The 25,073-nt window shown below is 48.3% G+C and overlaps 1 protein-coding gene across 1 annotated transcript in view; it reads left to right on the top strand.

Moving 5' to 3' along the window:
* The first annotated feature begins 1,953 nt into the window (after window positions 1–1,953).
* NGEF (neuronal guanine nucleotide exchange factor) overlaps window positions 1,954–25,073 on the top strand; it is a 113,144-nt gene continuing 90,024 nt past the window's right edge. Inside the window, exon 1 of the mRNA XM_082841217.1 lies at window positions 1,954–2,064. The gene's annotated coding sequence lies outside the window, so the exon portion shown is untranslated. The remainder of the gene's footprint in view (window positions 2,065–25,073) is intronic.

Raw genomic sequence — 25,073 nt, 5'->3', positions numbered from 1 at the left:
CCTGCCCAACCGCCCTCGCCCCACCAGACCCCCCCCACCAACAGCCTGCCACACGGTAGGCAGCCTCTGAGCTGAGCTCCGTGCATACATGGCAGCGAAGTGGTGTCTCCAAAAAGCCGTGGGCCTGGCCTCCCTCGGGACCTAAGAGGAGACAGGAAAACTACAAATGAGAAAGGGGGAAAGTGAGCCCAAAAAATCAGATATAACCCTACACACACATACACACTCACGCATGCACCTGCCACCATAACATGGCGCACTTCGCAGGTGCTTCGAATAGGTTTCCTAAAGGCGTGAGACGATGCAGGCGAATGAACAGGGAGATAAGGAATCTCAGGGACGTGGCGCATGAGGAGGGGTTGAAGCAAAGAGAACGGAGCCTCCTGAGGAACAGAGCATTCAGCGGGTCCCCCCAAACCCTGAACGTGTACAAGCTCCACTGGGAGCCTTTGGAGGCGGGGGGCAGTGGGGAGAAGAGGAAATGATTGCATTTATGCTGGTAACTTCTGAGCCTACTGTGGGGTTTGGTTTATAGTGTCCTGCTCAAATGTTTGTGGAATGAATGAAGGGGTGTGTGGATGGATGGAAGGACGGGTGGGTGGATGGGTGAGTGGATGGGTGGGTGGGTGGATGGATGGATGGATGGACGGATGAGAAACCAAGTCTATCTGGCTTTCAGAGGCAAAACTGAAACCATATTTTCATGGCAATCAGAGGGCTGTGGTAGACAGCTTTCAAAGCTGGCCCTCAGCGATCCCCGTGTCCTAGGATTCATGCCTCTGTGTAATCCCCTACCTCTGAGTATAGGCTGTACCTGATGACTTCCTGCCAACGAGTAGAATATAGCAAAGGGGAAGGGATGTTACTTCTGTGAGGAGACCACAAAAGCCGTTGACTTCCACCTTCCCGGAATCTCTGTTGCGCACCTTGGTGACAAGCTACCTCAGTGAAGAGGCCTTTGTGGGGCCTCAGGTCAACAGTCAGTGAGGAGCTGAGGGCCTCAGTCCAAGAGTCCACAAGGAAGTGAGTGCTGCCAGCAAGCTCGTGAACGTGGAGGGAGATCCTTCCCTAGTGGAGCTTTGAGAAATGATCCCCATCCCACTGGCACCTGGAGCGCAGCCTGTGAGGGACCCTGAGCAGATATCATCTAAGCCCATATTCCTGACCCACAGAAACTATGAGATAGCAAATGTGTGTTGCTTCAAGCCACTACATCTTAGGTTAGTTTGTTGCCAGCAACAGATAGCTAATACAGTGGCTGATATGAGTTTAATATAAAAATGGACATCCTGGCAATTAAACTTGACAAATGACGGTAGTGGTTAAGAGCCCAGGTTTTGGTACTGATTAGATAGGGTTTGAATCCTAGATTCCCAACTTACTAGCTGTGTGGCTTTGGGCAAGATGATCAACTTCTATGAGCCTCTGTTTCTATGTCTTTAAAATGGGCATGATTCTCTGCTCATAGAGATAGCACAAGGATTACATAAAACGATTATGGAAAGTACTTAGCCCAGGACCTGTCACTGAATAGAAGGTAGCTATTAGCAACAACAACAACCACAACAGTAGTAGTAATGGAGCAAGTTCCCTCACAAAGCAGCAAGTGTCCCATACCTGGAAGGGATGGAGCTGAGTCACGATGTCATGTGCAAGAAGTGAATGGAACCCTAGAGGACCACAAGCCCTTTCCAAGTCTCAAGGGGCCGCCGGGCTTACCCTGCACCTTCGCTCTGAGCAGCGCTTTTCCTCCTGCATGGCCTCTGGGCCAGGTGTGCAGCCACCACCCTGGCTGGGCCCATGGGATCCAGGAAGCTAAACACCCAGCCAGGAAGTGACTGTCACGGGCACGGGGCCAGCGCTGAGCCAGGCGGGTCTGAAGGTCAGGAATGTTTCCCAGGGAGCCTTTTCCAGGAGAGGACGAAGCCTCTGGCTGCAGGTCTCTGGAATGGAAAAGAGGGCTTCCAAGCACACCGGCCTGCTCTGAGGACCCCAACAGGACACAGGACAGGACAGCGAGAGCCCTCCAGGGGTCTCCAACCCCCAGGAGCTCTTCACTGACAGGTGAGCAAATGGTTTTAGTATTTTTTTAATGAAATGAGATGAAACGAGATAATGGTCCAAGGTGTGGCCCGGGCCGCGTAGGGAAGACCCCAGGTAGGTGTGTGAAGGGAGAGGCAACCCCACTCCCCCCTTCACTGAGAAAGAGATTCAGGAGAGGAAACAGCCCTGGATCTCACTCATCTTAGCTTCATCACTCTCCCCTCCGGGACTCAGTTTCACCATCTGTGAATTGGGGTAATGATTCCTTCCAGGCTCCTCTCCCGTGAAGGCTCCAGGAGCAAGTGAGATAATGAACAGGACTGGCTACAGAAGTTGCAGGGCCCCATGCAAAATGAATAAGGCCCCTTGTTCAAAAATTATTAAGAATTTCAAGAATGAAGAATTTTAGAATTATTAAGAACTGCAGCAGCAGAGCGTTAAACTAAGTGAGGGGTCCTTCTCAGGGCAGGGCCCTGTGTGACTGCACAGGCCACACGCCTATGGCTCCAGCCCTAAAAAATAAATGTACACGTAAACTGTGAAGTGCTAAACAAACTGAGATTACTAGGTGCCCGTGGCTCAAATCTCAGGGTCAGGAAGCACCCCTGGGGAACGGAAGTCACAGTGGTGAAGTGACAGCCCACTGCACTGCTGCTCTGGGTCCCGTCTCAGAGGGCGTCACCCTCTCAACCTTCTGGACTTGCACTGCCATCTGGCCTCAAGCCAAAGCCTGGTGCGATACAAATGTCTGGGGACACAGTTTTCTTGGATGTGGCAAAGGTAGGTTGTTCTTTTCGACCTTGATTTAATGTTTGTTCATTTGCAGCAATATGGATGGATCATGAGATTGTCATACTTGTGAAGTAAGCCAGACAGAAAGACAATTATCATATGATATCACTTATATGTGGAATCTTAAAAAAAAATGATATAAATGAACGTATATACAAAACAGAAATAGATGCACAGACATAGGAAACAAACTTATGATTACCAAAGGGGAAGAGGGGGAGGGATAAATTAGGAGCTTGGGATTAACATATATTAGTAGTTATATATATAACTACTATATTTAAAACGGATAACCAACAAGGACCTACTGTATAGCACAGGGAACTATACTCAATATTTTATAATAACCTATAAGGGAAAAGAATCTGAAAAAAGAAATGTATGTTTAACTGAATCACTTTGCTGTATACCCGAAACTAACACAACATTGTAAATCAACTATACTTCAATTTTTAGAAAAGATCTATTGTATCAGTTGCACTAGCAAAACAAAAAATTAATAAAATAAAATAAAATTTGGGATGTTCACACAGTCCCTGGCTAAACAGCACTGGGACTTGCAGATTCCTATACTTCTGACAGTTCTGCCAAGTTCTGACAATGGTAATTGGAAAACTGCTTATGTTAACACAGTAACACGGCTGGTGGGAATGTCCCAACGCCTCCGCCCCCCCATCACACCTTTGTCCTCCCCTCCCCTTCTCCCTCTCCGCTTTTGCACTCAAATTTTCTCTTCCCTTTTCACTCCTGTCCTGGCTGCCCTTGGCATTGTTTAACCCTGCAGCAGTAGAAATCGGGGTCTCCAGGGGTGTCTCAAGCTTTCTGGTCCGCGAAAACAAACAACAGACCATCTTCCTTGATGCCACCCTCAATTCCACCCCTTCCTGGAGTCCAAATTGTCTTGAAAACCCTCTCTTGGAAGGGCTCCCCACAGGAAAGGCAGGGGGTCACGCTAATGACAGTGACCAGAGATGGAGGAAGACCACTGCTTTAAGAACTTGCCCGTAGACCTCTCTGACCTCTGCAAGGGTAGCCCAGGAAGCTTACACTAGTGGACGAACCAGCCCAGAGGCTCAGAGGAGGAGGCCAGATCTAGCTGCCTCGCCCTGCTTGCTCCACCGTGGACGCTGTAGCCACTGTTTGTCTCAGCAGTTAGCGAGCCCGCCAGTCCTGCATCAGACAGCCCATCTGCCGGGACGGGTCCTTTCCCCATGTCCGTGAGCCCACTGCCACCCTAAGTAGGTGTCAGCACTGCTGCTCTAAGGTTACCCAAGCATCCCCAGAGAAAGACAAAAGTCCTTCCTTTGTTCTTTCAACAAATAATCCCCGAGGACCTGGGGCAGGTAAGGTGTCTACCTTAATTGGCCTCACCTTTGGAATGGAAAAAAAATGAGGATCATCAGAGGGATATCAGGAAGGCCTGCATGGAGGAGGTGGCCTTTGAACTGAGCATCACTAAACAACCTAACATCACTTCTTAATTATTTTACAAGAGGAGAAGAGCTGATGAGTAGAGTTTTATGTATTATGAAGTAAGTCTCCCTAACTTGGAAAATAAGGTACTAATTTTTTCACACTTAACCCCAATTGAATGTTGCAAATTCTTTAAATAGCACTCTTTTACAGAGAGCACATTCCCAGGGAAAGGACAGCAGGGTTTCAACAAGGTGAAACAGGAGCCCCACAGGGCCTGGTGATGGCGGAAGCAGAGGCAAGGACCTGGGGAAGCAGGAGGCCTGTTTAAAGGATGCTGATGGGACAGGTTTGCTAGAGCAGAGGGAAGGTGGTGGTGAGGTGGCCCCAACCCATGTGGCCTGGACCCCAAAGGTCCCCAGAGATCACAGCAGGGTTCCACATGGCCAGCATGCCTCAGGGGGCACCCATGCCTCACTTCCACACTCCAGCACCAGCTGGCTTTGCCTCCATCACCTTCACTTTTGGCAGGAGGTTTGTGCCCCAGCAATGGTGTCTCCTACAGTTAGGAGCTCTGACCATCAATTATCCAGGTCTTTGAGGAGTTTAGAATGGGACATTGATGCATTATTATTTAATGACTATGTTTCCTATCAGAAATAAACCCTTCAAAACACAGACTCTCCAATAGACAAGAGCTTGGACCATGCCTTAAAAGGCTCAGAGATGCTTGGGAGCCACTGGGGCAGGGACCAGCAGGGATGAGGAAGGCATGCAAGCTGGATCTAAGGACCTTGACCCCCAGGCTCTGTCCGGAAGTGGCAAGGGTTGGTCTCGGGTGGCTGACTCGGGGAGCATTGCGCAACCCCACGGGCTAGTCTGTATGACCTGCTTATCTCCGTGTTTCTATCCACCACGGCAGTGTGCTCCTTGCAGACGGTCTCCTCAGAGAACACCTCATCCAGCCGGTCGGTATCTGTGGCACCCTTGCCTTGGACCAGCAGGGCAAGGGTGCCGCAAATACCATGATAAGATGTGATAAGATGGACAGAGCCCCTGCCCCTCTCCCAAGCTCCCCACCTTCATTCCGAGCCCCTCAGCTGCCTCTGCCCCTTTACTGCTGTCCAAATAAGTAGATTCAGAAAATCCAATTTCCTACTCACAGGCTGATTCATTTGGCGTTCTTGAGCCAAAACAGATTCGCATTAAACCCCACTAATGGGACAAAAAGCTTCCAAGTATTTTAAATTTATAAAACCTTGGCATAATGGGCTTTACATGATGCCCTCTAGGTGTAAATCTGTTCATGAAAGTGAGCACATCTATAAAGATATTTTTGCTCTCATCTGAGTGACAACGACATTCCTTTGTGGATTCTTGAACACTGGAGGAAAGCCCTCCTTTCTGCCAAGTTCCTTTTTAGGAAATTAGCGTTGAACTTAAAAATGATTTTAGGGGCTTCCCTGGTGGTGCAGTGGTTGAGAGTCTGTCTGCTGATGCAGGGGACGTGGGTTCGTGCCCCTGTCCGGGAAGATCCCACATGTCACGGAGCGGCTGGGCCCGTGAGCCATGGCCGCTGAGCCTGCGCGTCCGGAGCCTGTGCTCCGCAACGGGAGAGGCCACAACAGTGAGAGGCCCGCGTACCGCAAGAAAAAAAAAATGATTTTAAGGTTCTTTGTTTCTGGATTAAAAAGGCCTCTGGCACATGGACAGTTTTTCCTGGTGCCTGAAATATCAGAGCAGTCACCTAGAACTAACTTTCTGCAGTTTTCTGCCTTCTTTGGCACTGATTCAGAGTCAAGATCAAAGTCACTCGCAGTCGGCTAATGTGGGTTCCGGGTCAAGGGTAAGACAGGGAGGGATTCCAGCTTGGGGTCAAAATGAAGCCATCTTGTTGCTCAATCAAAGATAAACAGATCCACCTAAGCTATGCTTGGAAAAACATTATTATAGCCGATTTGTGTATCCATTGGTGAAATATCACAGAAATTGTCAGAATAAAGTAGGCTGGGTGGGTATGCAGCATCTTTTAACAGTGGCCACAGGCTGTAGAGGCCAAGGTGGTACTTGTGTAACAGAGGCCCAGCCTGGGTCAGTGTCTATCACTTTGCCAGAGCCAGGCTGCCTCCACCACCTGCTGGCTGTGTGACCTTGGCTGAGTCAGTTAACTTCTCTGAACCTCCACGTTCTCTACTGTGAACATGGAGGACATGGCACAAGGACAGTAATGATCGTATAGCCTCGCCCTGAGTGTTCAATGAGATGATGAATGAATTGAAGATGAACTACCCAATGAGTAGAATGTGGCTCTCATTACTACTATCCCAATAGGTCTTGAGGAAGAAAATAGACCTTTTTTTTTTTTTTCCAATATAGAAGTTGACTTTAAGTAGCAGGGAGAGGGAGTACCCTGGCGGTCCAGTGGTTAGGACTTGGTACTTTCACTGCTGAGGGCCCAGATTCAATCCCTGGTCGGGGAACTAAGATCCCACAAACCATGCGGTGCAGCCGAAAATAAATAAATAAAAGTAGCAGGGAGAGGGCTTCCCTGGTGGCGCAGTGGTTGAGAGTCCGCCTGCCGATGCAGGGGACACGGGTTCGTGCCCCGGTCCGGGAAGATCCCACATGCCGCGGAGCGGCTGGGCCCGTGAGCCATGGCCGCTGAGCCTGCGCGTCCGGAGCCTGTGCTCCGCAACGGGAGAAGCCACAACAGTGAAAGGTCCGCGTACCGCAAAAAAAAATAAAAATAAAAAAATAAAAGCAGCAGGGAGAGAATTTATTAGTTCACACAGTCAGAGAATTGAGCACAAAATACTAGTGTGTACACAAGGACCCTCAAACGTAAAGAGAGCAGGCATCCTTTGAAGAGTTGGCCCAATCTGCCTCAAGGGCTCTGAGCTTGTCCATCTCTGAGGAACCCCATTCCTCCGCGGCACCGCTCACGTCTGCCTGTGGTCAGCTGAGAAGACCACACACCCAGCAATGTTTCCCTCGAGGAGTCAGCACATTGGATTCGATGATTATTTTCCTTCAGTAAATATTTCCTGGTAAGCGAAGGCATTGTTTCTGGCAAAAACCTAATGCTCCAACATTGTTTCCTTCCAGTTTCATTGAGATGTAACTGACAGGCAGCACGCTGTAACTTTAAGGTGGACAGCATAGTGATTTGACTTACTTAAATCGTGAAACGTTTACCACAATAAGTTTAGTGATCACCCATCATCTCATATAGATACAGAATTAAAGAAATGGAATAAAAAATAGTTTCCTTTGTGATGAGGACTCTTAGGGTTTATGCTTTTAACAACTTTCATAGATAACACGCAGCAGTGTCATATTTATCATGTTGTATGTTACACCTTATAACATAACTGGAAGTTTGTGCCTTTTCAGTGCCCTCGTCCAATTCCCCCTTTCCATATCCCCTGCTTCTGGTAACCACAAATCTGATCTCTTTTTCTATGAGTTCGTTTGTTTTTGAAGTATAATTGGGCTACAATACTATGTTACTTCCTGTTACACGACATAATTTGACATTTCTGTACATTTCCACATGATGGCCATGGTAAGTCTCATTACAATATGCCATCATACAAAGGTATTATATAGTTATTGGCTGTGTTCCCCATACTGTACATTTCACACCCATGACTCATTTATTTTGCAGCTGGAAGTTTGGACCTCTAATCTCCCTGGCCTATTTCTTTCCTCCCCTACCCTCCTACACTCTGGCAACCACCTGTTTGCTCTCTGTATCTATAACCCCGTTTCTGTTTTGTTATGTTTGTTCATTTGTTTTGTTTCATAGATTCCATGTATAAGTGAAATCATGAATTACTGTTCTTTCTCTGTTTGACTTATTTCACTTAGCATAATAAAAACCTCTAGGCCCATCCATGTTGTCGCAAATGGCAAGATTTCATTCATTTTTATGGCTGAGTAATATTCCGTGTGTGTGTGTGTGTGTGTGTGTGTGTGTGTGTGTGTGTCTATTTATGCCACATATTCTTTATCCATTCGTCTGTTGATGGGCACTTATGTTGCTTCCATAAACATAGGGGTGCATATTAGGATTAGTGTTTTCATTTTCTTCAGATAAATACCCAGGAGTGGAATTGCTGGATTGTACAGAGTTCTATTTTTAATTTTCTGAGGAAACACCATACTGTCTTCCATAGTGGTCGCACCCATTTACAATCCCACCAACAGTGCACAAGGGTTCCCTTTTCTCCACATCCTTGCCATCACTTATTATTCGTTGTCTTTTTGATGATAGCTATTCTGACAGGTGGTGTCTCATTGTGCTTTTTTTTGTTTGTTTTGTTTTGTTTGTTTCTTGCGGTACGCGGGCCTCTCACTGTTGTGGCCTCTCCCGTTGCGGAGCACAGGCTCCGGACGCGCAGGCTCAGCGGCCATGGCTCACGGGCCCAGCCGCTCCGCGGCGTGTGGGATCTTCCCGGACCGGGGCACGAACCCGTGTCCCCTGCATCGGCAGGCGGACTCTCAACCACTGCGCCGCCAGGAAAGCCCTCATTGTGGTTTTGATTTGCCTTTCCCTAATGGTTAGTGATGTTGAGCATCTTTTCATGTGTCGTTGGCCATCTGTATGTCTTCTTTGGACAAATGTCTGTTCAGATCATCTGCCCATTTTTTAATCAGGTTGTTTGTTTTTTTGATGTTGAGTTGTGTGAATTCTTTGCATATTTTGTATATTAACCCCTTATAGGATATATCATTTGCACATATCTTCTCCCACTCAGTAGGTGGCCTTTTCGTGTTGTTGATAGTTTCCTTCACTGTGCAAAAGCTTTTTAGTTTGACGTAGTCCCATTTGTTTATTTTTGCTTTTGTTTCCCTTGCCTGAGGAGACATATCCTATATATATATATATATTATTAAGACCAATGTCAAAGGACTTACTGCCTATGATTTCTTCTAGAAGTTTTATGGTTTCAGGTCTTAGATTTAAGTCTTTAATCCATTTGGAATTTATTTTTGTGTGTGGTATGAGAGAGTAGTCCAATTTGATTCTTTTGCATGTAGCTGTCCAGTTTTTCCAAAACCACTTATTGAAGAGGCTGTCTTTTCCCCATTGTATATTCTTGCCTCCTTTGTTGTAGATTAATTGCCCATACACACGTGGGTTCATTTCTGGGCTCTCCATTCTGTTCCATTGATTTATGTCTGTTTTTTTTGCCAGTACTATACTGTTTTCACTACTGCAGCTTTTATTATAGTTTGAAATCAGAGAGTGTGATAGCTCCAGCTTTGTTTTTCCTTATCAAGATTGTTTTGGCTATTCAGGGTGTTTTGTGTTTCCATGCAAATTTTAGAATTATTTGTTTTAGTTCTGTGAAAAATGTGGCTGGTATTTTGATAGAGATTGCATTGAATCTGTAGCTTGCCTTGGGTAGCATGGTCATTTTAACAATATTAATTCTTCCAGTCCATGAACACAGTATTATCTTTGCATCTGTTTGTGTCATCTTCAATTTCTTTCACCAATGTCTTATAGTTTTCCAAGTACAGGTCTTTTACCTCCTTAGTTAGATTTATCCCTAAGAACTTTGATGCAATTGTAAATGGGATTGTCTTCTTAATTTCTCCGATAGTTTGCTGTGTATACAAAGGCAGTAGATTTCTGTATATTAATTTTGAATCCTGCAACTTAACCAAATTCATTGATGAGTTCTAGTAGGGTTTTTTTGGTGGTGTCTTTAGGATTTTCTGTGTATAGTATCATGTCATCTGCAAACAGTGATAGTTTTACTTCTTCCTTTCCAATTTGGATTCCTTTTGTTTCTTTTTCTCGTCTGATTCCTGTGGCTGGGACTCCCAATACTGTTGTCAAGCAAGGGCTCGCTGCCCCACGCGCACAGAAGCCAATGCTATGACACCAGCGTTTGAGAAAAGAGCTTTATTGCGAGGTGTCCCTGTAAGGAGACAGGAGGCAGGTCTCAAATCTCTCTCCCCAGTCCAGGGTTTGGGGTAAAATTTAAGTTAGGGGATTTCAAATTTGGAAGCTCATTGGCTAGTCTGAAATCAGTCCATATAAGCTACTCATGCTGCTGGAAGCCAGATTTTCCTTATTGAAGGACTTCTCGTTTCGTAAAGAGTTCTGGTGGCAATATTTCTATTCTTTGCTTTCCGTAGACCGAAGATTCTTGTTTCTGGGGTCATCCTGGAGACATGGGTTCCTGTCTTGCACATGTGCAAGGAACCCTGTCTCTGTAAAATAACTCCAGGGGTTATGCAACCTGTTTCAAGGGAGCAAAACCAGTTTAAGATGGTCAATGTTCTTCATGCTGTTTCAATACTATATTGAATAAAAGTGGTGAGAGTAGGCATCCTCGTCTCGTTCCTGAACTTAGGGGAAAGGCTTTCAGCTTTTCTCCATTTAGTATGATGTTCCTATGCTCCAAAATTTTTAAAAACTGGTTTAGTAGATGCTGGTGTGAAAGGAATTTGAGGAAATCAATAGTGGGTGAACCATCTGTAAGAAGAGTATATTAGCTTTCTACTGCTGCTACAACAAATGACCATACTCTTAGTGGCTTAAAACAACACACGTGTTATCATCTTACAGCTCTGGAAGACAGAAAACCAAAACGGGCCTCACTGGGCTAAAATCAAGTTGTGGGCTGGGCTGCTTTCCTTCCGGGGGCTCCGGGGAGCCTTTTCCATCTTTAGAGGCTGCCCACATTCCTTGCCTTGTGGCCTCTTCCTCCTTCTTCAAAGCCAGCGCCTTCAAATCTCTCTGACCCCTCTTATAAAGACCCTTGTGATTACACTGGACCCACCTGGCTAATACAGGACAACCTCCTCATCTCAACTTTCTTAACCACATCTGCAAAGACCCTTTTGCTATATAAGGTAACGGATTCACAGGTCTCAGGTATTGGAACATGAACATTCTGGTGTGGGGTGGGCAAGTGGGCATTATTCATCAAACCACCAAGAGATACTGGAGTTTTCTTAAATATATCTTTGACATGTTTGGAAACAATGGATGACTTTTTGAAAAATTTTTAATTGCTAAAGCCATGTTATCAAAAGTAAAGTATAATATGTAATATAGATTGTTTGCAATGAACTTCATATAATGTTCATGTTTACACAGATCTACATTTTTTAACTTTGGCTGACAAATGCAGGATCACCGTTGTCTGTGTTTTGTTGAAACCCTCTGTCAATTCCAGCATTTATGTCTGAGACCTTTTGTCCCCTGAATGTCTGAACATGCCCAGAGCATGTTTCTACCCAATACCAAGCAGGCTGAGGCCCAAAGAGGTCTTTCTGTGACACCTCTAGGGTTTAGTTCTTTCAGAGAAGGGGTTGTGCTGCAAGCACATGGTTATTCCAACCTCGGAGGAAAAATCCAGGGGGTCAGGAAAGACTTCCTTGCAACTAAAAACCTGGACGGAAGTGCGTGGCAGAGTGCCTGCTTCCTGCTGGTGCTCAGGGCTGTGCCTACGGTGCGTAGGGATAGCCTCATGGGCACTGCTGCCTTACTCCATCCCCCACGTGGGGACACATCAGAGGAGCTGTCCTGCTATAAGCACAGGATACTCTGAGCCCCAGGACTGACCACTTCAGGGAGCAGCATGGGGATGAGGGAGGGGAAGCTTGAAGGTTCAGGCCAGACTGACAGGGTTTACCCATCAGCCTCAGGAGAGGATGAGGAAGTCCAGTGGGAGGCTCTGGCAGTCGAAGAGCTGACCAGCTTACAGGTTGGTAGTCCAGAAATGGCAGGCAGGACCCATCACTTGTTGGCTCTGATCCATGCTATCAGCTGCCCAAAGAATCTACTGAGGACAAGGCCAAATCTAGGCTTACAGAGGGCAAGTTCTGTGATTGATTAGCAATGTCTGCCATGGCAAAGGAACAGGAAAAGGTGACCCGTGTGCACCTGACCTGCCATTTCCAGTAGGAAGGAAGGCTTTGCACGCAGATAGCTGCTTGGGAACCCAGGGGGAAAGCTATGCCTTATCTGTATGCCCCTGAGCATGTCTGTTGGTGGATTCTTGGCTTCCTCATCTTTAAAATGAGAGAAACCAATGAAGCCCTTTCCAGCTCCCTGAGAGGATGATGGGGCAGCAAATGGGAAGGGTGTCACCTGTCACAAATTTCCCAGCCCTTCATTTGGGGGCAGAGGTCTGAGTGACCTGGCCCTAAGACAATCCTTGGCCCATGACTCCCATCTTGGTGAGAGGGTCTGGGAGTTCTTCCACCTGGTGTCGGCCTGAGCCTGCATCCTCACCCTCATGGGCCCTGGTCTGCCCGGAGGAGACCGTCCACTTGGGTGTGGGAGCTGGAGCTAGAGGCAAGCGAGCTGGCCAGAGAGATGCTGCGTGTGAGAGGCAGCAGCAGCTCCAGTCCCAGGAGAAGGTGGCAGGGGGGAGGCAGAGCTACTGCGGCTTGGATAAAGGTCCAGGCCCTGGGGGGCGGGGTCAATAAAAATCATTTAATGAGTGACTCCAGGCTCTGGGAAAGGGGCTGGGAGAAAGCCTTTGCTTCAGCCAAAGGTCTGTGTAGCCCTAAAGAAAGACCCCCGAGCGAACTGAGGAAGGGAAACCACGGTGAAGTCCAGCCTCATGAACAGCATAGCAGTGAGGGGAGAGGGAGGGGGAAGCGGAGATGGAGGGGAGATGAGCCTGGGGTAAGAAATCAGGTTTTATCCAAAGCCCTTTAAGGGTTGTAAGCAGGGGGATGCAATTAGTTTTATTTCAGAGGACCAGGTTTGGGCATTTCCTGGGCTTTCTGGAAATTGCCTCATTTTTCTGCCCTAGTGATCCCGGTGAGCACCCTTCACTAGCGTCTAGAAGGAGAAGGGGGCCCTGGTTGCTGGAGGACAGGGTGCTTCCAGGGGCTGAAGGGCACATCCCTGCCTAGATCAGCCTTCAGTCAAGACTCGAGGAGGATGGAGGGAAGCAGGCACAGGAGAAATTTGGGGGTTTGCACACGGATGCTCAGATGTGACGGTGCCAGGAGAGATGAGGAAGTGCAGGCAGAAAGGGGGTAGGAGGGGACGGTCCTCGGCAAGGTGAAGCTGGGGGGATGCAGAGTCCGAGGAAGAAAGAGGAGGAGAAGGCCGGGCAGGCAGGACTGCAGCGGGGCATGGTAGGGAGTTCCTCTCTGATGTTTGAGACAACGGCCGGCAGAGGCAGAGGGAGGTGGGAGGTTGGAGGTCCCGAGAAGGTAGGCCCTGTCACTGCAGAGAGTAAAGGGGCTACTGCTGGAGAAATCAAGTTGGCTCGCTGGCCTGTCTTGCACGGTGACCGTGAAATGGATGGTGACATCTGTCTGCCCTGGCCCAGGTGAAGTCAGAAAACGCCAACACATATTAAGTCCTGGGTCTGTTGGAACAAAAGAAACTTGGGCAGGTTGGAAGTGGGGTGTAGAAACACAGCGGTGGCCAAGTTGGAGCAGTACAGCCAGCCTGGGGCCTCACCTCCGATATTCGGTAAATGTGACTTGAGCATCTATGGTGTGTACCAAGTTCTGGGGGGTCAAAGAAGCCCACAGGTGGGGCTTGGGGTGGGGCTGGCCCACTGCAGCCCAGAGAGACCTCAACTCGGCATGCGCTCATTGTACTCTGGTGGCCATCCATCTCCCTGGGCCAAGCCCTGCATCTCTGCATCCCCAGGGCCAGGAGTGCGACGTGGGTGCTCAGTAAGCATTTGCTGACAGAGGAGGGGTCAACGGATGCACGGAAGTCTCTGTGGACTCCAGTGGGGGTGGGCTGCGTGTGGACGGGCTTCTCGGGCCCCCAGGAACGAATAGGGCTGAGCCCTCCAGGGAGGAGCCTTAGAGGATAGAGCTCGGAGGACCAGGCAGGCGAGGCAGGGCTGGTACCAGGCAGGGCTGATGGCAGGAGCCTGTGGATCAGGCTACGCTGAAAGCTGTGGCCAGAGCCCATCCAGGAGATGAAAGGAGAGGCCGACAGGAGAGAGAGCATGGATTCAGGAAGGACCAGAAACACACAGGGATACAGGCTATAGGAGAGAGTGCTGCTGTGGTCGGGGGCAGCCCCCAGCTGGGTCCTCCAGTGTCTCCCGGGTGTGGGGAGGCCCCAAACATCCACCGGAGCTGTCCTGTACACACTGGGTATGCCCTGCTGGCCACCTGACAAGCTTTGGGTAATTTATGATTGAAATGCATGGATTCGTGAACACGGCAAGTAAGTACCAGAGAAATGGGATGGCCGAGAGCAGTGGGCTTGAGGAAAGCCTCGGACCCTGCAGACACACTCCTGCACACGATTCCAGATTGCCAGACTCCCTGAGGTGGAGCAGGGCTTCATCAGAACCCCTGGGGGGCTCGTTACAACCTGACTGCCTCCTCCCCCACTGCACCTCCCTCCCCCGCCGGGGCTTCTGGTAGGTGTGTGATGGGGCCAAGAATCTGCATTTCTGAGAAGCTCCCAGATGCTGCTGCTGCTATTCAGAGTGGACCCCATTTTAGGAACCGTGGGCACAGAGGGAGGGAAGAAAGCTTCAGTTCAGAGAGAAATGAACTGTGTTGTCTGGTTCATCCAAGTCATTTCAACTCAGTGTCTCCGGAATGTCAGTCATTTACTTTCCACATTTACAATTCTTAACATATCCATGTACCACCTGTGCTATTAATATCGTCTAGATTGGCTTTACATTAAATGCTGTTTATTTTCATCCTAAGCATTAATACCTATGAAATCTCAGCTTTGATGTGCCAATTGGATTTCTTCTAAAATACATAAAACACAGAACCATACATTTTTTGCTTGTTTGACCGCTGCACCTCCTAAAACCAGCCCCTGGTTTAAACCCCGTGCACCTGGAAGGAGCAGAGGAGACCGTATAGCTTTATCCAAATCCCGTGACTATTTCGGATGAGAGAGAATTCAGAGAAATCACAGTCCCTCAAGGACTCTGTCACCGTTGTTTGTATTTTAAAATATCTCCTCGAATTACTCACTCACCCAAATGGACACAGAAATCTCAGCCCCTCTGCTCCGGCTGCCACCACAGCTCTGTCGCCTTCCACCTCCTTCAGCCCTCTGCTCTCTTTGGCTATTCCTACGCCCTTCTCTGCCCACCTTGAAGGCTCAGGCACACTCTTCGGGTCCTGATCCGAACAGGTCCTGACAGCCCAGGCCTCCGTGCGCCTCAGTTTACCTAACCTCCTGGATAAAACTTCCTCAGGGCCTTCATCGCCTCCCTGCCACCTACAGGGCTGTGGGAAACCACAGGATCTCGCCAGGAGGTGGGCAGAGGCCATTGGAATGCTTCTAGCACTGCATAGGCGACAGAAGGTACCATAGGGAAAGAGAAGCCAGAGGAAGGGCACTTTTAGGTTGATGAGGGATGTCGGGAAATTCCCTCCTCTTGGCCCTTTGGGGCCCAAGTCTGCAAGGAGACCACGTCTGTCTCAAGATCGGGGGCCAAGCACAGGGGGAACACAGCCATGCTCAGCTTGTGAGTGGATGCTACCCACAAGGACACAGCTGACCAGTTCAACCTCATGTCCTAAATCAGTGTAAAAACCTAAATCTACACAAATAGGGAAGTCCAGCTTTGGAAGACTGGAGAGAAGTGCACAAGAACCCCTTCAATCTACGGCAAGAAAAAAATTTTAAGAGATTTTATTGGAAAAATACAAGGAACTGTAGAAGAAGACAAAGACCCCAGCTTGCTGAGGACTAACCAGGAATGGGAAGTGGGAAAGCTATTTCTCCCTCCCTCTGTGTGTCTGTGTCTCCACACCAGCTGCCCCTGCTACACATATACATGGCCTGTCGTGGCCAATTCAAAATACCTGCCCCACCCCCATGGCCATCCAGCCCAGAGCCCCTGCTAACTGGCCTGATCTCCATCTCGATTCTCATCTCTGGCAGAGGGAATCTGACTGGGTCAGCCCAGCCTCTGGCTTGACTCCTCCAGGGTCAAAGGTCCACTCTGTTCTGGTCAGCTATGGCCAGGAGGCTGGGGTCAGTGGTACTCAGGGTCCTCCCCCTCCAGGGCTGAGGATGGAGCAAACACCATAGGAAGGGGTTCTGGAGCAGGAGAAGGGAAGGATGGCTGCCTTCTGTACAAATACCTGTTCCCCAGAACCATTCTGAGAAATCAGGTGGGACTGAGATTTTCCCAATCAGAGATGCAAGTACCCTCTTCATTCTTTTGCCAATTGTTATGAACTGAATATTCACGTCCCTCCAAAATTCATACGTTAAAGCCCAAACCTGCAAGGTAATGGCATTTGGAGATGAGGCCTTTGGGAGGTAGTAGGGTTAATAAGGTCATGAGGGTGGGGCCCTTCTGATGGGATTAGTAGCTTTCTAAGAAGAGGAAGAGCACAGTTTTCTCTCTCCCCCTCTTCCTTCCTCTCTCTCTCTTTCCTGATACACAGCCCAGGAAAGGCCATGTGAGGACATATCAGGAAGGTGGCCATCTGCAGGCCAAGAAAAGGGCTCTCATCAGAACCCCAGAACCTGACCATGCTTGATGTTGGACTTCCAGCTTCCAGAACTGGCAGAAAACAAATTTCTGTTGTTTAAGCTCTGAGACTGTGGTATTTTGTTAAGGCAGCCCTAGCTGACTAAGACACCAGTATTGGTCTTGTCATTTTTAGCAGGCCTTTTTATAAATCCTCCAGAATTTGGGTCGATAGATGAGTTCATGGCAGCTCCACTGTGCAAACGGCCCTACTGCTAGAACTCAACAAAGACCCAGTGTAGAGAGTGCAGCTTCCCACACATAAAGATCCCTGTCTGGCTGCAGAGAGGACACCGCCCGCTTTTATGCAGTGTCTGTTTTGCACTGAGCTCGGGTGCCCTGGCCCGCCTCCCTCTGGCTGGTCCACAGACCTTGGCCCACAGGTGGGCGGGAGCTTGCCAAGGGTGGTGGCCGACCGAGGCCGCTCACCCCAGGAGGAGTGGCCCTTGTCACTCTCTCCAATTGCTCACAGCCTGTCTGGTGACGGGGGCGTGTGACAGAGGGCCAGCGTCCATGAATTGGGTGAAAGTTCTCTTAACAACGGGACAACACTGCAGCGGCTGGCTCTCATTTCACCTGGAGAAAGTAGGTTGAGCCCTCTCCTCCCAACCCAGCTGAGAGCAGCCGCTGTCACTGTGGTGCCCAAAGGGGACAGGACACTCCGGAGCTGCCACCAGCCAGTTCCCGGAGACAAGGCATAGATTCCACTCACCAGGACAGAACCAAGGCTCTCATGGACTGTAGATCTGGTTTTTCCAAACTCTATACTGGTTTTTAAGTTTGAACATTATATACATTTTATAATCTTGAAGTCTTTTTAACACCAAAATGTAAAAACAATTTAAACAAGTGGGTCATTCATCTCGTGGCAAAGAGTAAAAAGAGCTGCCTGGGAGTATCGTTTGTGGGTGTTGATGTGATACCTGGGAGTATCGTTTGTGGGTGTTGATGTGAGGCCAGGGACCATAATCCAATTTAACTTTTGCACTCTCATTGCACAAATGAGAGACGCTTCCAGAAGGAAAGAGAAGACAGAGGAGGGGCACGCTCATGCTTGGGATGAAGGGAGGATGTTAGGAAATTCCCTCCTGCCAGCTCTCTGGGGCCCTGAGCGAGAGGGGGCCACCTCTGTCTCATGACCTGGAGCCCAGCACAGGGTGGGGGCTTGGCATGTGAGTTGACAGAACCCACCCAGGACACGACTGACCAGTTCAAGCCCATGTGAGCCTGATGTGTACCATCATCCTCCAGACGGGGAGCTGAGGGTCGAGGGTGTGTCGAGGGCCCAGGGAGATCCATCCCTGGAGCCCTGCCTGGACATGCTCTTCACCCGGGGGCCCTGCGGCTTCAGCCTTAGACATTGGAGGAAGGAAGGAGACCACCCATCACTAGCTGGGGTGCACAAGAAGTGAGCTGGTAAGGGGCTACCCACCCCGCCCTCTCACCACTCACTGAGAAGCCTGCAAATGGGTAACTGTGGGCCACCCACTTAGGCGAGGACAGCCCTGTAACTGGTTTGAGCCTCTGCCTCCAGACTGCCCAGGGCTCCCCATGAAGGCTCCACACAGCATGGCTGGAGAGGGTGCTGAACAGATGTGAGTCCCCAGGGAGCCTGCTGGCCTGACCCTCAGACAGAACAGGGCTTGTCTGTCCTGGCTCCTGGTTCTGTCCCTTGCTGTGTTCTCTGCCCCTGGTCTTTGCTTTCTTCCTTCCTTCCATGCTGCACCTCCCAAGGCAGTCTCTCCACCCACCCCTGTGCTCATTCCTCTCCTCTTAGGAGTGGCAGGGTTCTGGGACCTGCAAGACCAGAGTTCAAATCCTGCCTCAGCCACTTACCAGCTGTGTGACCTTGGGCAAGTTACTAAGTTTCTCTGAGCTTCAGAATCCTAACATGAGTCTCTAACATGTGACTGATAATAGTACCTTCCCTCCCCAGGGTTGTGTGAGGATCAAATGAGTTAAAGGGAAAGTGCTTGACCCGCTCTGGGAAGCAAGGGCACGGCGTCTGCAGCCCAGGGCATTTCCCCTCCGTGGGCTTTGTCTCAGTCACCACCTCCCGGCCCAGGTCGCCGCTGTCCTCCTCAGCACTTCAAGCCTGAGTCCTGTCCTCGTCGGAGACCTGGGTGGGGCGGCGGCTGCGGGTGACCAGGAGTCTCTTTCTTTCCTGTTAGCACAGCCGCTCCCAAACAGAGGGAAGGACTTGCGGCCTGTGTTGGGTCTGCGTGGCGCCCGCATGGGGTCCGCGTGTGGGTCCGAGTGTGGGTCCGCGTTTTGCTCCGTGTGGGGTCCACAGTGTGGGTCCGCATGTTGCTCCGCGTGGGGTCCACGTGGGGTCTGCATGGCGTCCGTGTGTGGGTCCGCGTGGGGTCCGCGTGTTGATTGCGTGGCGTCCACATGTGGGTGGCCCCACAGTGATTCTAGGCAAAGCCTTGGGCCATCAGACATGGCTGCCTCTGGGAGGAACAGCGGTTAAGGCCCCGGAGGAGGCTGAGATCCCAAGAGACGGGTCAGCAGGAGAAGAGAAGGTCAGGGACGACGCTGAGACAGGAGTGCATGTGACCAGTTAAGAGGGAGGGAGGCAGGGCCCTAGGACCCTCGTCCACTGGCGTCTCCAGCGGGGAGGATGCCAGACATTGGAGGAAGGAGAGCCCACACCTAAGGCCCCTCTGAGGCCTGGGGAGGCCTGGTGTCCAGTCCGCGACAGTAGCACGAGTGGGGCAGGGAAGGAGCTGATTGGTGCTGTGTGCGGCCGGACGCTGGGGCCTCTGGCCAGTGTGGGACCAGCTTATGGTCTGGAGATCTCCACTGCATTCCACCCACTCCTGAAGGAGCCAGGAGGCCCTGGCTCAAGCGTGTCCAGCTCAAAAACCAAGAGTCATCAACCACAGCAGCCCCTGTCGGGAACAGGACAGCGGAGGAGCTGCATCTTCTCTCCCGCCCCGGATGACCACTGGCAACAGCTCAGGACACCAGCTCCGGCCTCCACCCTGTCCCGCCCCCAGGCCTGCGGGTCCGTGTCGCCCCTCAACGACTTCCGGAGGCAGCAATAATGTCCTTTTCCAGGGGAAAGGGGACTTGCCAGATGAAAGGGGTGGTTCTCAGGGTGTGGTCCCCACACCAGCAGCCGCAGCAGCTGAGAACTTGTTGGAAACACAGATTCTTGGCCCCGGGCCTCCTGCATCAGAAACTCCAGGGTGGGACCCAGGAATCTGCATGTAACTCTCCGCTCATGAGGCCGCTGCGTCATGAGAACCACAGAGCCAAGAGGCCAAACGGTCCACACAACGTGGAACAGCGTGGATGGGTCTCCTGGGCCTAATGTCACAGGGTCTCCTGGGCCTAATGTCACAGGGTCTCCTGGGCCTAATGTCAATGGAACAGCATGGATGGGTCTCCAGGCCTAATGTCACATGTTCTTACAAGAGAGAACATTCTGAACCATTCCATTTACACAAAGGACCAAAACAGACAAAGCTAGTCCATGGTGTTAGAAGTCAGAGGTTACCCTTGGGGGCTGGGCAGGAAGGGGCAGAGAGGCTTTCAGGAGTGGTGATGAGGTTCTCTTTCTGGCTCTGGGTGTGGTTACAGTGTGTAAACCATCGGTATCTATACTTAGAATACGGGCACTTTCTGTATTCTACTATATATTTAGGTTTAAAAATTTGTCTTAACTATACGACAGGGTGAAATAGAAGTGTCACCTCCCTCTTCACTGTACAGTCTAATTATTGACTGAAGTCACTTCGGCGTGATCTGGGGGTCCTCTCCTGGCTCCAGAAAATAAAAAGCTGGGCATTCTTTTATCCTTGGCCAATAGGTTTTATGAATTTAACCTAAAAGTGGCCTCAATAGACAAGAGGACAAGCTGGCTAATTAAAACCAGAAAGGGACTGTAGATCAAAACGTCTCCAACTAATGCTGCCATCTTCGGTCAACACTGCTGCTCCCATTTTCCCCTGGTTTATAGGTAATATTTCCAGAGAACAAGCTGCCTCATTCAGTTACCTTCACAATGCGTTTATCTTGGAGGAGATACCAGGAAATAGTGTTGCACAAGGAAAGACATTCTGTGGATGCTTGACTCTGGGGGGTGGGGTTGGAGGCCGAAAGAAGAAGCTTGCCTCACCTGCCAAGGAATTTTCCAGGCGAGACATTTCAGGACCTTGACAACCACAGAATGCGGCTTTGTGGCTCCATGGCCTTCTGCCTGTGGGCTAGAGTAGATTCAAAACAGTGTTCCTTATGAGGATAATCTTGGCCCTCCTGGAGGGATACTATCCCCTCATTTTCCTTAAGGATGTCAGCTCTCCCCAGCCCTCTTGTCTATTCTTTTTTTTTTTTTTTAAATACATTTATTTATTTATTTATTTATGGCTGTGTTGGGTCTTCACTGCTGCACGTGGGCTTTCTCTAGTTGCAGTGAGCAGGGGATACTCTTCGTTGCGGTGCACGAGCTTCTCTTTGCAGTGGCTTCTCTTGTTGTGGTGTACGGGCTCTAGGCAGGCAGGCTCAGTAGTTGTGGCACGTGGGCTCAGTAGTTGTGGCTTGCGGGCTCTAGAGTGCAGGCTCAGTAGTTGTGGCGCACGGGCTTAGCTGCTCCGCGGTATGTGGGATCTTCCTGGACCGGGGCTCGAACCCGTGTCCCCTGCATTGGCAGGCGATTCCTAACCACTGCGCCACCAGGGAAGTGTGTCGTCCCCTCCACCCCTCGTCTATTCTGTGCGGGAAGCTAACAGGCAACCAGACGTGCCACGTCTAGGCACTTACCCAGGAGCTCCAGCTCGGGGTGATCCCTCCAAATGTTTATCGAAACTCCAAGGGGAAGATGGCAAGTGCATCCTCCAATCAGGCAGAAGCCTGCCCTGTGTCACCTGAAGAATCACGTCTGCTTGGTTGTGTTTTGTGTGAAGCCATCAGCCTACACGGAAGGAGGCAAGAGGAAGAAGTGTCTGATGAATGCTGTCTGCATGTGTGACCTTGTGGACCCAGGAGAAAGCCCACCTACTGGAATGAACGGACTGAAACCCCTGCATCAGCCGGGACAGTCTATGCCATGCACATCCCTGAGACCCACTTCGGCCCTACTCAGTCCAAAATCTGGGCTTGGGCCCCAGGAATTCTTACGTTAAACAGGCTCTTCAAAGTTTGAAAATCACTATCCTACATCACCCTGTTCCATAAAAGCCCTTGAGAGAAATCCCTCAGTACTAACAACTTTTTTCTGAGCAACTGGTCAGTTTTTATCCCTGAATGCGGTAGAATGAGTCACTGACACATTTTCCTTCTCCATGACGGTTGCTGGGAAGCTTAGGGATAATTTGGGCCCATTCGGAGCAAGAGTCTTTATAATAGGAATTTTTTAACCTTATCCCTCGTTGTTTTATGTCCCTATCCTTTTATTCTTCTTTCGTTTGTCCTCTTTTTAGTTTATGCTGTTGGATAAGTGAGACATAGGTATAAATATGTATTATATTTATAGAGGGAAATACTATCTCTGTGTTAATTTGCATAATAACACATAAAGCAAACAGCTACCACACACTGACTGCCAGCACTGTGCATCCCCGCATTAGTCTCAGGACTTAGGTGACATCCGTCCTCCCTACATGACAGTCAAGGAACAGGAGGCCCCAAGGGGAAGTCACACGCCCAGTTCAACCAGTGAGGGGCTGAACAGGATTGACAACTATGCTGTGTCGGCTCCACTCAACGGAGGCTCTCAACACCTATACTGCCTCTGTTTGGGAACCATTTAATTCCTTCTCAAAATATTCTACTTTTTGACCCCGGACGGAGGTGGAGGGACCAGTCCCTACCACACCTTGGCCCAGTCTAGGCCTTGTGTTCATCTTTTCCCAGCCTCCTTTTTCTTCAAGTAACTTGAATGGGTTGTTTCATTTTTACAAAAAAGAACCTAATTTAAACATATATTAAAAGAGACAATTGAAACAAATTAAACAATAATAAAGTGATGTAAATATAAATGACATAGACTATTATGCAACTGTTAAAAGGGTATGTATATATACTTAGTTCATTGAGCTAGAATATTCTCTAGACACATTATTAATGGGAGGCAAACGTAATAAGATGTCATATGTAATTTTAAAAAATATTCTATAGTTTGAAGAAGATATTTAATGCTTTAGTTCCTTTGGAGTTTATTTGAGGGATTTGTTTTTAGATCTAAACTGATACTTTTCCCAAATGGCTAATCAATATTCCAAACATTATTGACAGGCTCCTTTTTTGAAAAACAATTTTATTGAACTATAATTCACATTCCACACAAGTCACTCTTCTAGAATAAACAATTCAATGGTCTTTAGTGTGTTTGCAGTCATTCAACTATCACCACAATCAATTTTAGAACATTGTCATTATCTTCCCCAAAGAAATCCCATCCCCATTGACAGTCACTCACTCCCCACTCCCTACAACCCTTTCAGCCCTTGACAGCCACGAATCTACTTTCTCTGTGGATTTGCCTTTTCTGGGTGGTTCATATAAATGAAATCAGACAATATGTGGTCCTGTGTTACTGACTTCTTCCACTTAGCAAAAGGCTTTCAAAGTAAATTCATGTTGTAGCATATATCAATACTATTTCTTTTTATAGCTGACTATTATTCCATTAAATAGATTACCACACTGTGTTTATCCATTTATCAGTTGATAGACATTTGGGCTGTTACCGCTTTTTGCCTGTTACGAATAATGCGGCTGTGAACATTCATGTACAACTTTTTGTGTGGACATACGTTTGCCTTTCTCTTGAGAATATTCTTAGGAATGGAATTGCTAGGTCAATTGCTAGGTAATTCTACATTTAATCTTTTGAAGAATTGCCAGACTATTTTTCAAAATGCCCGCACCATTTTATATTCCCATCAGCAGTGCATAGGGTTCCAGGTTCTCTACACCCTCACCAACACTTGCTATTACCTGTTTTTTCATTACAGCCATCCTATGACATAGTATCTCGTTGTGGTTTTGATTTGCATTTCCCAGATGACTAGTGACGTTGAGCAAGCTTTCATGTGCTTATGGGCCATTTGTACAACTTCTTTGCAGAAATGTCTATTTAGATTCCCTTGGCATCTTTTAATTGGGTTATTTATTTTTATTATTGAGTTGTATCGTCTAGATATAAGACCCTTATCAGATATACGATTTGCAAAATTTTTCTTCTATTTTGAGCTATATTTCCACTTTCTTGATGATGTTCTTTGAAGCACAAAAGTTTTTAATTTTAATGACGTCTAATTTCTTTTTTCTTTTGTTGCTTGTGCTTTTGGTGTCATATCTAAGCAACCAATGTCAAGAAGATTTATGCCTATGTTTTCTGCTGATAATTTTATAGTTTTAGCTTTTACATTTAGGCCTTTGACCCACTTTGAGTTAACTTTTTTATATGGCATGAGGTAGAAACACAAAGGCATTCTTTTGCTTGTAGATACTCAGTTGTCCCAGCACCATTTGTTGAAAAGACTTGTTTGCCCATTGAATGGTCTTGGCACTCTTGTCAAAAATCAGTTGATCTTGGACTTCCCTGGTCGTGTGGTGGATAAGAATCCGCCTGCCAATGCAGGGGGCGCAGGTTCAAGCCCTGCTCCAGGAAGATCCCACATGGCACGGAGCAACTAAGCCCGTGCGCCACAACTACTGAGCCTGCGCTCTAGGGTCTGCAAGCCACAACTACTGAAGTCGGTGCACCTAGAGCCCAAGAGAAGAGAAGCCACTGTAATGAGAAGCCCGCACACCACGATGAAGACCCTATGCAGCCAAAAATAAATAAATAAATAAATAAATAAAATTTAAAAAAATCAGTTGTTCATGGATGGATGGATGGATAGGTTTATTTATGGCTTCTCAGTTCTATTCTATTGATCTATATGTTTATCCTTGTGTCAGTACCACACTGTCTTTTTTTTGAATTTTATTTTATTTTATTTTATACCACACATTCTTATTTAGTTATCTATTTTATACATACAATTCATCCCACCACCCTCCCCGCCACTTCCCCCCCTTGATGTCCATACGTTTGTTCTCTACATCTGTGTCTCTATTTCTGCCTTGCAAACCGGTTCATCTGTACCATTTTTCTAGATTCCACATATATGTGTTGATATACAATATTTGTTTTTCTCTTTCTGACTTACTTCACTCTGTGTGACAGTTTCTAGGTCCATCCACGTCTCTACAAATGACCCAATTTTGTTCCATTGTATATATGTACCACATCTTTACTGTTGCTTTGTAGTAAGTTTCGAAATCAGGAAATGTAAGTCCAACTTTATTCTTTTTCAAGATTGTTTTGGCATGGGTCCTTGAATTTTCCATATGAAT

The sequence above is a fragment of the Leucopleurus acutus genome, assembly GCF_964270905.1.
Source record: "Leucopleurus acutus genome assembly, chromosome: 6".
Lineage (NCBI taxonomy): Eukaryota > Metazoa > Chordata > Mammalia > Artiodactyla > Delphinidae > Leucopleurus > Leucopleurus acutus.
The sequence above is the reverse complement of the archived record's forward strand: the minus strand, read 5'-3'. Positions and strand labels throughout refer to the sequence as shown.